We start from the raw sequence: 12,546 nt of genomic DNA on the forward strand, positions 1-12,546 counted from the left end.
AACAAGTATTATATCTAATAAATAAAATGATACATATCTAAATACACAGCAAAATAGAAGCATTGATCCATAGTTTGAGTCCTCCTACTTATCTCCAGGATCAGCACCTCAAACAGGGCCACTTCAGGTGTGCAACCTGAGGACTTACTGCCCTCAGTCCATATAGAGCTATAGTTTTTTCCTCTGGGCTAGAATGGGAAACCATTCACCAATCCATCAATCTACCCCCCACTTATACACTCATGTTTACTGAGCATCTGCTATATGCCAAGTAATCTGTTAATTGCACATACTATGTGGAATAAGATACAGTCCCTGTTTACTGAAAGCTTATAGTCCAGTGTGAGAAACAAAAAAATTAATAAATATGCAATTATAATAGGGTAGGGTTTCTCAACCTTGGTACCAATGACATCTTGGGCTAGATAACTCTTGACTGTGGGGCTATGCATTGTAAAATATTTAGCAGCATTCCCGGCCTCTATGCCCTACATACCAGCAGCACACCAACCCTTTACTGCAACCAAAAATGTCTCCAGACATTGTCAAATGTCCCCTGAAGGCAAAATCACACTCCTAATGTGCCACCATCTCCACTTCCCAATCCTGTTAAGAACTACTACTGGAGAGTATAATGTGCTATAAAACTTCAAAAGATGAGAACGTAGCTTAATCTAGGGTCATGAAAGTTTCCTGGAGGAGTTAATCTCTTCGCAGAGGTCTCAAAAATTCAATAAAATGTAGATAAATGAAGTAATGATTATATGCATATATCTGTTTTAATATTTTGTATCAAGAAGATATTCTAAGCATGTGCAAAGACTCAGGGTTTATAATGAGTACAACATCATCGGGGGAAGAAAGGTGGTTTAGTATGCTTGGATGGAGAGGTATGCTATGAGAGGTTAAGTATAAAAAAATACAATGCCTATGGAGGAATGCAGGGTGTCTAGTCATGACGAGATAGATTGTGATCAGGAAAGGCCAGCATTTGGAGAAGAGAGTTGAGTTTTGGATGTGTTGAGTTGCCTGTGGGACAACCAGTTGGAGGTTTTGAGTAGAAAGTTAGTTTCTTTTTTTTTTTTTTTTCCTTTGGAACATGGAGGCAAGACTCAGGCCAGAAGAATGAAAACCATCTACATCTAAAAGGCATTTGAAGCCATACATGTGGATGAAATGACCTAGGTACAGTGCAGAGTGGGAAGAAGAGCCCTGAGACTTGATGGTTACAAAGTGGACAGAGGTGAGGGAAAACCTGGGTGATCCTCATTTCACAGAGAGCAAATAAGGAGATAGTTTCATAAACACAGCCTGAAGGTCAAGTAAGATGAGGATCCTCAAGACACATCCACTGGAGTTGGCATTAAGGAAGACATTTTTGGCTTTTGCCAGAACCACTTTAGTAATGTGTTCTGAGTAGTAGCCAGCATACAGTGGGCTGAAGAGTGAATGAGATGGGATCCAGGAGAGAAACTTTCATGAAATTTTGCAGAAAGTACTAGAGTAATGTAAACAGTGTGATCTTGGTAGGAGTAAGTGTTAAACCCACCCAGAGTCAAACAAATTAAATTGAAAGTGGCGGTCGTGTGTGTGTGTAAGATTTTAAAGCTGGAAGCCTGATTTCAGGTTAGCTGTAAATACTGCTTATAGGCTGTTCTTGTCTCTGGTTCTGAGTCTCCTGGGTATTTGTATTAAGCCACCTCATGGAATTTCTGTAAGCAAGACCGGATTTTATTTTTTTGCGTCTTCACAGTATATCATATAATTCAGGGTGACTTTACAGTACATAGTTACCTGTCTGTGGGATATGTCTTCCAAATAAAGGATTAGCTTTAATACCTGACTCATTCTGCATTAACATTATAGAGCTTCTTTCAAAAACAGAGTGATCTTAGGAGTTCAAAAGTAAGAATTCATAAGCCATTTTATCAAGCTCTAAAGATATATGTCCATGAAGTGTGTTTATGAAAATCTTTCATTGAATTGAGAGGACTGGAATAATTGATTCATTAGAAGTGAAAGCTGAAAGGAATGCTAGAGACCCTCCTCCTGTTTCCTCACCCCTCACATCCATTCAGTGATGAGCTCCAAGAATTTTTGAAGGAGTCACTTTCATAACATCCTATAGCTCTTTCCCTTCTAGTCCACAGCTACTGCTGTCACCTTCATTGTCCCTTCGCTGTGTCTCTGCTATAGCCTCCTAACTGGTTTCCCTGCCTCTAATCTTCACCTCTCCAGCCTTTGCCATAGTTTTCTAGTGTTCTTTATTTAGAACAAATATATGAACAGTTCACAAACTCTCCTTAGAACTGTGTAATGGCGTCACACAAAATCCAGATTATGTTTTATCAAGCCTTTTCCATTTGTTCAAGCCATTTCTGCAATATTCCATTTTATACTGTACACTCTAGCTATGCAGAACCTGGGGCTTTATGCTGACTTACTCCTACAGGCCTGTGTTCTTACATTTCCATCCTCTGTTCATCTGGAGAACGGCGTGCATTTTTCAAAACTCAGTTCAAGTATCTTCTCTTCTGAAAAACCTTTGTCAATCTTCTCTAACCACCTAAACCCAGGCAGAACCGACCTTTCCTCTTTTGCTGCCGCCAACTTACCTTAAACACATTTCTGTAATAGTCTCAAAATAAATTTATTACAAGCATTAGTTTTTTACAGGTGTATCTCATATTAAACTGTCAGCTCCTCGAACACATGGGCTGCTTTTTATTTTTATGTCTCTCCAACACGTGGCACACTGCCTGGTACGTATCAGGAGCTGAATGACTCCAATCCAAGCCTCTCCTTTCACTAAGGAGGAAATGAGGTCCAGAGAAGTGAAATGACTTGCCCCAGGTCAGCCATCTAATGATTGGCAGAGTGGGGAGGAGAAGCTATAGATGTTGCCTGACCTTCAAACTACGGCTTTTTAATACTATACTGTGCTGGCTTCCTATTTTCTTGAAAAGAGGGCACCCAGGACCCAGCTCTGTAGGTTGCTAACTTGGTTCAACAAAGTTTTAATATCAAATGTTTGAGCAAATAGTTGATGAGGAATTGTTATTTCGTTCCAGTTCAGAAGAAAAATGGTTTAGATAATTTTAAAATGTATTACTGATTTTAATCTCACACTCTTCCCACCTTCCTAACCCTTTACACCTGGTAGACCTCATCAATTAGCTTTTTCTTAGGTATTTTCGAAGAGTGTAAAATCCCTAATACATACCAGCTGAAGACAAACCAATGTATTACCAAGCTCTTCTTGCTGGCAAAGAAAGGCCCGTCTGTGATTAAGAATTTACTAAAGTATTTCATACTTAATCAACACTTGGTTGGAAGTTTTGTTTGTTTTGGCTATTTAGAGAAAAGACTCAGAGAGAGAGACAAAAATAAATTCTAGAATTTCCTTGGACTTATGAGTCTAAGTTACTTTATACAGGAAGACTGTATCTTTGTATTAGGTTACTTTTTTTTTTTAAATGGCCATGAAGATAACTAGCTTGTCCTTTTCATTCATGACCACAAATAAAACAGAACACTTAACTGCTGAATATGTTTTACTTGGAATGTTTTAATAGTTCTTAGTATATAGCATTAATATGTAAAGGCCCTAAAGAGCCCATTAAGGCTCTGAGCACAAGCTGCATTTTAATAATGCAGAGACTATGTGAGATGAAAGCCAATTTCTACCATTTAGGAAACATAAACAAAAAACAACTTCCTGAAAGGGCTGAAGCTCATAATTAAAAGAGGTTTAAAATGCACATGTCCTACAGATGGCAGGACTTAACATCACCCCCAAAAGCACAGGAAAATAATAATTTAAAAAAAAATTCCCTCCAAGCCCAGGCTTCTTTTAAGTCCTCTGCTCAAAAGAGGATCAAGAATACGAATGAATATTCAACTTCCATTATCTTCTAATGATAAATCCCAGCTTTAAATCTATGAAGTAAAACAAACTTGTCCCATGTTTAGATTCTCTCAAAAGATAAAGTAGCCTTTCATATTTCTTTAGAAGTCCAAGGAGCTTGAATATGAAAAGACCTGACATACACAGGTGATGTGAAACATGGAGTGCCATTTTGTCAACCCCAGTTTTCTAACCTCCATTGGAAAGGAGGCCATTCTCTCTGAATAAGCATAACTTCTGATATAAAGAAATCATGTTCCGTTTGGACAAATTTTCATTTCAAAGAGAAAGAATGAATAGAGACTATTTTCTCATCTTTATTTTGAACATCCCATAAGTCAAGACCCAGTCCTGCCATTCCTCATGCAATCAGGGAGGATATTTGAATTCTGTCAGACTTACCCACCATGATTGCTAAAGTCAGTTTCCAATTTAGTCTGTTTCTCCTTGGAAGGAGCCTGAAGCCATGAAAACCACTCACTCGTCACATGCTATACCACAGTGATTCTCCAAGCAGACATCCTTAGCTGGCATAATTTACTTCACTGCCTTAAGGTCAGCCTGCCTAGTGATGGAAGAATCTTCTCTTTTCCTTCTTAAAATGTTTATAATGCACTGTCTTTTGTGTACATGGGTGATGTTCCTGACCTACCATCAGTGGTGGTGAATATGAAAAGCAAAATGTGATGATACAGTAGGGCTGAGCTTGAGAGCTATTCACAGAAGGAAATTGTCATAAAACAACAGGAACTCTTGAAAAACCCTGCCCAGCACCGCAGAGAGAGCTCTGCACTAGTCTGCTTCTTTGGCTTTCAGTAACCTGTTCCCACCTGACCTCAGACCTCCAGCCTCTCTGGTAGTTTTCACGTTTTGGTCTTACTTTTCCGGCAGTCTATTTATCTTGTACCCTGTATATTTATAGTGACAAAGTATTAAATAATAATCATACCGTAACACCTTGGGAGAAATTAAGGAAGGCATGTCAGCTTTAATTTAGGATTTTCTTGTTACTTTTCTGTCTGCCTCTCAGACAATATTGGGTGAGAATAAAAATCATCATTACTCTCTAGGTGATGAGTAACTTACATGAAATGAATAGGAATTTAACTCTGGTCTAACTGGCTCAGTTTCTGTCTGTATCAGCAGAAAGCCAGGTACTGAATGATCTACCTTCCTCTCCATTCTCCCATCAAATTCAAGCAGGGAATGGCTGGCCAGACATATATTCCACAGAGAAATGAGAGCAGTGAAGAAGAGAACAAAAGGAGTTTAGGGAAAGGGAGAGCATAAGTTTATTTCTAAAGTGAGCTAGTTGGGAAGCAGTATCAGTATTTCTTTAATTGACGGCTCTTTCCTGTTCCCCAGAGAGGGGAGAGAAATGGCAGTTTGCTCCAACTCCAGTCAAAACCCAGATTATATGTAGTCCTTTCCCACTGACACTGAACCGTATGCATGGAGAGTGTTTTACAAGAGGGTTCCAGAATTTGGAAATAATTAACCAAGAATTCTTCTATCTTATTGGTTCCATGACTAAAAAAAAAAGAATGTCAATGACTTCACTGTCAGTTTAGTCAGTGATAAAAGCAGGTTTAGAATTGTGACACTGTTCCACTTCTGTAATAGGAACTGAGTCTTATGGATAGCTGTGTAACAGGCCAATTTGAAAAGAGGATGTGACTGTGATGTGAATGATTATTGCCAGTTGGAAACCTAGTGTTGACCTGCTGATTTTTCTTTTGTGAGGCAGATCTAATTATAGTCAGATATCCAATTTGATGTTCATTAAACTGTCACCACAAGGACAAAAATTATAATGGGGAAGCATTTAGCATGGTATTATGGAAAGTACATGTTTAAAAAGGCCTGGATTTATATCCCTGCTGTCATGTAGAGTCTGTGTGTTACCCTGGGGAAGTTATGTCACCTCTCTGATCTCCTGCTGTCACCCCTCTGCAATGGAACACCATTATCTACATAGAGCAGATGCCCATCTTACAACGTTGCCAGAATTGCTGAGAGAGGGGCATACATTCTGGAGCCAGACAACCAGAATTTGAACTCAGGTTCCACAACTTCAGAGACCTTGGACAAGGAGTGAACCTTTCTGTCTCAGTTCTCTCATATGTGAAATGGGGATTATGTGCAAACTTTTTTCATAGGATTACATGAGACAATGTGTGCATGCAGCTTATGCACACTGCTTGGCACCAGATACTTTATTTTAACCAGTACCTATTTTACCTGTAACTGTTGTTTTTGTTATTATTATTATTACCATTATTTTACCATTCAGAATATGGTAGTGCTCAATAAACATTGGTGTTATTTATCCCTTTTAAATTCCCTTTCTCTACCCCCTTTTGAGAATTTTACATGTTTAATACTACAAAAATATTATTTGATTATCTCCCTTATCTCCCTTTAAATACATGTTTTATCTAACACTTACTTATGATGACTGATAGAAGTAACAGTCCTAGAAAGTTAATGTTCTCAGGCTTTAGATAAGTATCTCAGGCCCAAAGTGGCTCATTCTCTCCAAGAAAAAAAAATATAAACTTAAAGATATAGAGAGAGAGAAGGAAAGAAAGAGAGACTATATATATATATATATATATATAATCAAACTTTTAGAAAACCTTGTAATCATGAAACTCTTTTGTTATTACTTTTTATTCTTTTCATTGTATATTTCCTATTTTCTCCATGCAATTAAACTTGCTCTTCCAATACTTTCTATAGTATCTCTACAGTGTAGTTTCAAAATGAAATTTCTTCAACTTTCCAGTGGTTCTTGGATTAAGGAAAAATATGAGTATTTTTATTACAGCATCTTTTGTCAACTTTGTTGACTAGAAAAATACAGACAGCAATTAAAGTTCTTTGAGGTATATGTCTCCCAAGCAGTCAGTTAGAACCCAGTGGGGAGGCAGGGGTTTGGCCTGTTTAGTACTGCTTTTCCTATATACCTTCTTAAAAGACTTTATATAATATTATTCCTGGAAAGTTGCTCTTCCCTGGTGAAACTAACTTAATCTCTCCTAAGCAGGGCTAATTGCAAAAGTACCTCAAGACTGTTCCACACAAATGGTGACGTGAGCACATGGTGAATGAAGCATTAGTGTAGAAAGTAATGTAACTCGCCCTTCTCTCTCTGCTTTGACTTATTCTTAACTCTGCCTACTTAACGCTAAGAATTTGTTTCTCCTTGAGGGTTCACATAGATTCTTTCTCTTGTCCTCACCAGTTGGATATGATGGAATGTGTGTGCTGTCCTTGTTAATAGATAAACTGAGCACAGGTATAGAGACTTTGAGTGATTTATCAAGTGTCAGAGCTGTGGGCTGAATCTCAAGTCTCCCTTCAGGGCCCATTCCATTAGGTCATTTGGATCCCAGCGTCTCTTCTGGTTTCAGTGACTGTATCAGCTTATTTTCTTTTTCTTCAGTGGAAAACAAGACCCAGAACCTACCTAACAGTTTTTAATGATAACGGGCAATAATTTGATGTTAGCAGCCATGTGCTTAGGTGTATCATGTTTGTAAATTGGACAGGAACAAAAGCTTTAAAGAATTAAACCACTGAAACCTGTGTGCATTCCATTCATGAGGAATAAATAGTCATGAATCTCCTTTAAAATGAGACAAATCTTGAAATTGGAAGAGCTCTTTTTCCCTGGCCTTCCTCCCTCTTTCATCTTCTAGAAAGCATTCAGATCTAACAGCAATGATGGAGTTAAGAGCTTTCCACACCTTTCTTTTTCTGGTTGTTCATACAAGGCAAACATGTCACTTGAAAAAAATATTTCCTTGAGTAACTGCCATTTTTTATTAATTCTTAAGTATAGCATTAACTGATGTAACTTAATACTCTCAATAAGCTGGATGACTAAAACTCACAATTCAATCATAATCATAACATGGGTTCTACTTTTTTCATAGAATGCTTTCCATTGGCAATAAATTCATCTTATTAAGGAACTGAGAATTAAGGCATGACATGGTGATTAACCCAGTGTCAACTTTACAAAGCAGAACTCCACAGCGAATTTCACCCTATAAAAGTGCTAATATTTAGTAATGGGAAAAATAAAAAAAGAATACTGAATAAAAGTATACTGTAAGATGTTTTGATTATGTGTTTTTTTTTTTTATATAGAAAAATGTGAACTTGAAAGATTCTTTGGAATGATGTTCTATTATTTCATGGTCCAGCTAGGGTTGTTGTATTATGTTCATTATTAGCAAGGTAACAAAATATTAAACTGAAAGTGTGTTAGCTATAATTGAAAGCTATATTTCTAAACTGCTTATGGAAGGGATTTGGCAGCTCTAATAATAGGATACTTTACTCCTATGTGTCTTTTTTTAATTGATAGCCAGCCTAATGGCTTCTCAAAAATCCCTACAACCTTATATTAAGTATATTATAAAATGAGCATTGTGAATTTTCATATGGGAATACTGTCTGTTACGACCTATTGGGGACACTAAAACCTTGGCATTTTCAGTGAGTTTTATTTATTCAACCCACCATAAAAAGTTATTATTACAAGGGAAGACAACAGAAATAACTATCCTGGGATTCAATTACTATCCTGGGATTCAATTAAATTCTCCAAAATATTAATATCACTTTCAATTGTGATAAAAATGAATCACTTGCTATCAGTGGAACAAAAATCTAGTATGGGGCAACAAACATTTTCTTGAAGCTATTGTAACCACTGAAACCTATCAGAAAATAGTGTTCAGAAAGTATAGGTAAATAAGAATACTAAAGTATCTGAAAAAGACACCACTCTATTAATCTGTATTCTATTTACTGAGCATTTCAAATATTTTCCTTTAAATACTTTTTCTTGACCCCAAAATATTAGCAACAATAGTATCCTTCACAAAATTTATTTAAAAAAAAAATTATGGTGACCAGTCAATCAAGATGGGTGCAAGACACTGCAGGATGCTGTTTGTAGACAGAATCTTTGAACAACTAACAAAAACTGGCAGAGCTATCTTCTTCAAAACTCCAGAAAACAGTTAAAGGGTTGCAGTAATGGGGCAAGTATCCAATCAAGAAAACACAGTTTTGAAAATTGTAGAAGATCATAGCATCCTTGCTGGCCACTTGCCCAATCCCTCCCCAGTATGCTGTGGAGCCAGTCTACACACTCATTGTAGGTCCCTGACCCAGTTCTGGAGGGAGCAGAGTAACTCCTATGTGTATACTGGAGTGCTTGTATGTCTGTGCCAGTCTATCAGGTGACAGCCTGAAAGACTGAACCAGGAAACTCATTTTGGACTCACCCTCCCAGAATTTGCCCTGCAGGCAAAAGCAGCTTGTGGACAACTAACACAGTGTAAGAAACAAGTCAAAGCCCAGGACAAGGATTACTGGCTTTAAGACATAAAATAGAGCACCCAAGAGGGAGAAAACATCTGTTTCACAGGGAGTAGAAGGAGCATTCAAATTCCTGTAACCAGGTTAATTCCTAAGTCCACAAGCAAGCAAAAAGCCCAGGAAAAGATACAGGCTCAGAAAAGACAAGAGGACCGTGCACTTCACATTCTCCTCCTTTAGACCTCCTTCTTGATAAGTGGGTCTAAGTTCTGAAGGTCAGATCAGCCACCACAGGGCTGATTTGCAAAGACTGTGAAAGCTGATTTTTGCCATGGTTTTTTGTTTTTGTTAGCTTCTGGCATTCAAGGAAATCTCTGTCAAATCACTGGCTGGATATAAACTTAAGGAACAGGCAGCTCAGGGTCTAAATCCCAGAGCTAGCACTTTAAAATATTAAAATGTACAGTGTACAATAAAAGATTACAAGACAAATAAACAAACAGGAAATGATGGCCCATATAGAAGAACAAGATAAAAATCCAGAAACCAACACAAAGAATATCAGACTTTGGATATACCAAAGAGTTTTAAAAAATGATCCTTAGTATGCTCGAGGAGATAAAGGAAAACAGAAAGAAAGAATTAAAGGATATCAGGAAAACAATGAATGAATAATACAAGAATCTCAATTAAGAGAAATAAATTTTTTAAAAGAACCAGACAGAAACACTAGATTTGAAGTCCATAATAACTGAAATGAAACAGTCCCCAGCTTGTTTCAACTTCAGAGTAGAGCTGGCAGAAGAAAGAATCAGTGACCTTGAAGCAGGACATTTGAAATGATTCAGACTGAGGAGGAGAAATTAGAAAGAATAAAGAAAATCCAACAGAGCCCAGGAGACCTGTGAGACACTCTCAAGCATACCAATAGGTGCATTATGAGAGCCCCAGAAGGAGAAGAGAGAAAGGGGCAGAAGGAATATTCAAGGAAATAATGACAGAAATTACCAGATTTAATGAAAGATAGGAATATGCACATTCAAGAAGCCCAATGAGCCACAAACAGGATAAACTTAAAGAGAACCATGCTCAGGCACATAGTAGTCAAATTACCAAGGACAAGGAAAGAGTTCTTGAAAGCTGCAAGAGAAAAGCAACAGGTTATGTACAAGGAAATCCCAGTAAGATTAAGTCCCAATTTCTCATCAGAAACCATGGAGTCATGAAGGTAGTGGTATGGAATATGTAAAATGCTAAAAGAAAACAGTTGCTAACACAGAAATTTTTTATTGGACAAGACTGTCATTCAGAAATGAAGGAGAGCCCAGAGGCTCTTCAGCCAAGTGCTAAGTTGTCGATCGCCCATGCTCTCGCAGCATGTGCTCCTTTTGCTAGTGGCTCCACCTGCCATTGTATGCCAATATTCCAATATGGAGCATGTCTTTACCCAATTGGAATCCTTGCTTTCCACTGAGAATTTGAAGTACTGGCTTTTGATTCTGAACAAGCCTTTGGACGACTGTGTTTGTCATCTTGGAAGCAAAGCTCTTTTTAAAAGCCTGTGCTGATGGAGAAGGAGAGCAGGGAAACTTTTTGCCTGAATTCATTAATGGAAATTTTGATTCTATTAAGCCTTAAGTCAGAAAGCACAGTATTAAGGGTTGTGAGCTGATTTCAACTCCTGATCAAGGCCACACTGACTTTACCAAGTGCCTTCAAGTGCTCCAAAAGGAGATAGAAGAAAAAGCCCTACAGGTTGATATGACTGTGACACTGGGAGGACTTGGTGGACGTTATGACCAGATTATGGCATCTGTGAGCACCCTGTCTCAGATGACTGATATCACTCCTTTGCCAATTATAATTAAAGAGATGAGAGATCATCCAATCAGGAAAGCACAAGTTGCATGTAAACACTAGAATGGAAGGTGACTGGTGTGGCCTTATGCCCGTTGGATAGCCTTGCAATCAGGTTACCACAACAGGCCTAAAGTGGAACCTCACCAATAATGTGCTTGGTTTTGGAATACTGGTCAGTACTCCTAATACCTACGATGGATCTGGGGTAGTGACTGTGGAAACTGATCAGCTGCTCCTCTGGACCATAGGCATCAAAAATTAACCTATCAACTGGCATGCATAGGTGTGTCTCTATCTTACCTCATTGCCAATGATTTGTTGCTCAATAAGAACAGTTTACCTCAGTTTACTGGAATCTGTACTTCCTCAGGAAGCCCACTAGTTCAGATAATCTAGGCAACATTATGACAGATCTGAATTTTACAGTGAAAGGCAAAATCGTTATTTGTTAGGAAAGTAAATAAGCGCTATTGTTTTCAGTTGGAAAGTCACATGAATCCTTCCTTTATAAAATTCAGTACTGATTATTATTTATTGTGTTATTAATTCCTTTTATCATAGAAAACTATTTTTAATTTTGAAGCTGATGAAACTCCTTGCTGTCTAGCACATCACTTGCCCCTGCTGGCTGTCCTTAAACGCTTTTAACAACAAGGGCTACTTCTGAATGTTTTTTGGTATTATATTTTTCCATATAATTTATATCACCTTTTACTGAGGAAAAAAGTCCTTCCTGATTGGGATGTTAAAACTATACTATTTTGCTCTGGCCTATTACTGTATCTGTTACTGTCTTTTAAAAAATAAATCAAGTCATTGACCTAAGTATTAAATTTGAGAACAGGTAATTATGTAAGTTTTAGGTAAAGAGAGAAATGGCATGAAAAATAAATAATTCTTAAAGCAATCCCACTCACATATTAATCCCCAAACTCAACTTGAAGTAAATGCCCTAAACTTTAGTGGAATGACAGATCAAAATTGCCCCCATCTTAATTAAAACCTAGAATGAAAAAGTTGTACAGAAGAAACTTAAGCATAAAAATGCATTTTTATCTGGGACCTCAGGATGAAAAAAATTTGGTTCATAGAGCATGATTTTATTCAAATGCAGTTTGACAGCCTAGGGGGATAAACAAATACAGTGTAAAAATAGTGCTGAGAGTCTGTGTTTTTGTCCCAGTCCTGCCATTCACCTATGTTCCCTGAACCCCTTTTCTCATCTGTAAAATGGAAAGGAAGGGGTTGGACTGATGTATCTGAGGTGTAATTCCACAGTCAAATTGTAAATTCTGGTACTCTGCAGTTGTAAGGCAGATAATGCACCTGGTTATTGACACAGCCAGGTTAAACAACCTGGTCCATTGAATGTATTCAAGTTTCTTTTATAATGAGACGCTTTTCATTATATATCTTTAATAAACCAAATGTTACCATAG

General features: G+C 37.6%; 1 protein-coding gene and 1 pseudogene across 1 annotated transcript in view; one reads left to right on the top strand and one right to left on the bottom strand.

Annotated features, from left to right (window-relative positions):
• ZNF385B (zinc finger protein 385B) overlaps nucleotides 1-12,546 on the bottom strand; it is a 449,758-nt gene that overhangs the window by 132,440 nt on the left and 304,772 nt on the right. The window lies entirely within an intron of this gene.
• LOC119544343 lies at nucleotides 10,678-11,369 on the top strand (annotated as a pseudogene).

This window comes from Choloepus didactylus, chromosome 9 (genome assembly GCF_015220235.1).
Source record: "Choloepus didactylus isolate mChoDid1 chromosome 9, mChoDid1.pri, whole genome shotgun sequence".
In the NCBI taxonomy this organism is placed as follows: domain Eukaryota; kingdom Metazoa; phylum Chordata; class Mammalia; order Pilosa; family Megalonychidae; genus Choloepus; species Choloepus didactylus.